This window comes from Phaethon lepturus, unplaced genomic scaffold (assembly GCF_000687285.1).
Source record: "Phaethon lepturus isolate BGI_N335 unplaced genomic scaffold, ASM68728v1 scaffold25391, whole genome shotgun sequence".
Taxonomy (NCBI): Eukaryota; Metazoa; Chordata; class Aves; order Phaethontiformes; family Phaethontidae; genus Phaethon; species Phaethon lepturus.
In genome coordinates, this window is record NW_010518838.1 from 9,934 (window position 1) to 12,305 (window position 2,372).

The following is a 2,372-nucleotide window of genomic DNA, read 5'->3' on the forward strand; positions in this document are numbered from 1 at the left end:
TGACCGTGTGCTGAAATAATGTGTCAATCTACCTAAAAGTGGCTTCTGGGGCCGCTGAGAACCACCGTGAAGACAGGGACTCATCATGGGCAGATGGGCAGTAGCAGCCAACCCGATGGGGAGGAATTTGCCCACCCCCCACCCCCAGCATATGCAGGGCACAGTTTACACTGAGACATTCACTGAGCCCCCCATACATCTCTTCCCTTCCTCCTCCTCCTCCCCAGCCCCCTCTCCCTGCAGCCCTGCAAAACTGCTGAGCTCAGCACATCCCGGGCAGGGGCCCAGCCAGGACCCTCCCCAACGCCAGCTGCCCCAGCCAGCTCTCGCTTTAACCCTTTGCAAAGCCGCTCAGGCTGGGAATTGGAGTGATCAAGCAAAATCGCGTCACACGGAGGGGTGGAGGGGGTCCCACCAGCTGCAGCCGGGCCGGGAACAGGCTGTCCAGAAAGTTTCATCCATCCTCCTGAAGTCCCCCTCTGCTCTCCCTAGAAAGGACAGCAGGTCAGGGGGCGAAAAGACACGCTGCTCGGCCGTAAAAATCATGCTGGGTTTACGCCAGCAGCAGCACCCGGGGAGAGGAAGTGCGGGGATTACTAATACTGTACTTAAAATTCTGCTTTCTAGCCCCAAACCGTTTCTAGAGGCTCTGCTGCAGAAGAGCAGCCTGGGTTGCAGTCTCTTTTCGGAAGGAAAATGAGCTGCGAGCCCCGCAATGCCTCCCCTCCCAGCAGAAGCGCGAGCGCACAGCATCACGTTTAGGATTATTTTATTGCAGAGATCAAAAATTACGTTTCACTTTAAAACTCGCCGTCACAGCAGAGGCTGCTTGCTCCCCTGCCTACCAGGCAATGAATGTTATGGCAAAGAAAGAAAAATATTTATGCTCGGCTTCAGAATTGAAGCTTATTTTTAGCAAGGCGCCTTCCCTGTGGTCCTTTACCTCTTTTTCATTTATTTGCTGTTTTCCCCGTTTTGACCCCAAAGCCAACAGTTCCTCATCTATTTTCAGCCTCACCCAGCGAACATTTGTACCAATGACTTGGTGGTTGTGGAGAGAAAAAAACCCATGAGCTAGATTTTGTTAAAAACAGGATCCCAAGCACCATCCAACCGTTTCCAGCGCTTGTGTGCTTATTTTGCTGTATTGGCGGTGAGCACAGAGATAGTAGTGCATATTTTTAACAGCTGGGGTTGGGGTTTCTTCATATTTTTGTCCCAAAAAGCAGAGCAGTAGCCCTGCATGCCATGGGCGCAAGCCAGGGCTTGTTCCCAGCTCTCTGTGCATCCCCTTCCGCCCCACTGCTCCCCAGGATACTACCCGCTCCCCCGGCTCGGACCTCTGCTCCCAAAATGGCGACTGATTCAGGCCTCACTTCTCCTTTGACCCCTAAGAAGCAGTTTCTCCACCGCTACAGCTACTGGTGGGGTGCCCACACCCCAGAGAATTTGTCCCCGGAGGCCACAGGCAGCGGGTGCGACGCCGGCATGGGGGGCCTGTCCCCCTCACTCCTGGCCGGCGTTTGCTCTCCCTCATGTTTACCACCGGGCTGTTATCAATCTCTGCTCAGGAAGGACAGTACCCAAGATAGCTCTCAGAGTGACTTCAGAGTGTGCTCAGCTCCTCCGATAAAGCCACAGGCAGCACGGCGGGAGGACAAACAAAGCCCTTTATCGCCAATTAATGGGCCTTCGGCTCCCTGAGCTCCTCAGGGTCTGGCTTTGGAAAGGTCACCTACGCAGGGGCAGGCACGCACGGACCTGCCGGGACACACACGCACGCTCCCAGAGTGGAGGGCTCGGAGGAGGACGGCATCTTGCCCCTGACTGATGGGACCACTGGGGGAGGCAGATGGGGGTTACCCCCAGCCTGGCACTGAACAAAATCCCCTACCCCAGCCTGGCCATGCCCTGCGCTCACACCCCTCAGCACCCTCTGATTTTTAACACATTTTGCTCCAACACCCTTTATTTTCTTAAGAAACCCAGACAACGCTGGCTAACGGGTCACTGAGATCACCCACCTGCAGCGCCTCTGGCCTCGGGCTCTGGGTTTGGTCGGTAACCGGATGCAGGGCAGCAGCCAACCTTGGGTTGGCCATCTCCCATGACCGGGCTCACAGCAGGATCAGGCCCTGCTGGTGCTCCCCACACAAACGCCGCCTGGAAGGGTGATGGGTGGGCACGTTAATAACAACACGTACAAAACCCCTCATGGCTCCCTCACCTGCTGTCTGGTTTCGTGCTAGCTGGGGTCTGTTTCACAACCCAGAGAGGGGTCCGGGGAATGGCAGGGACAGGGCGCGAACTGGCCATGGCATACATCCCCCTTGCCACAGTTGTCTCCACTGTAACGGGGTCCGGCCCTGGGG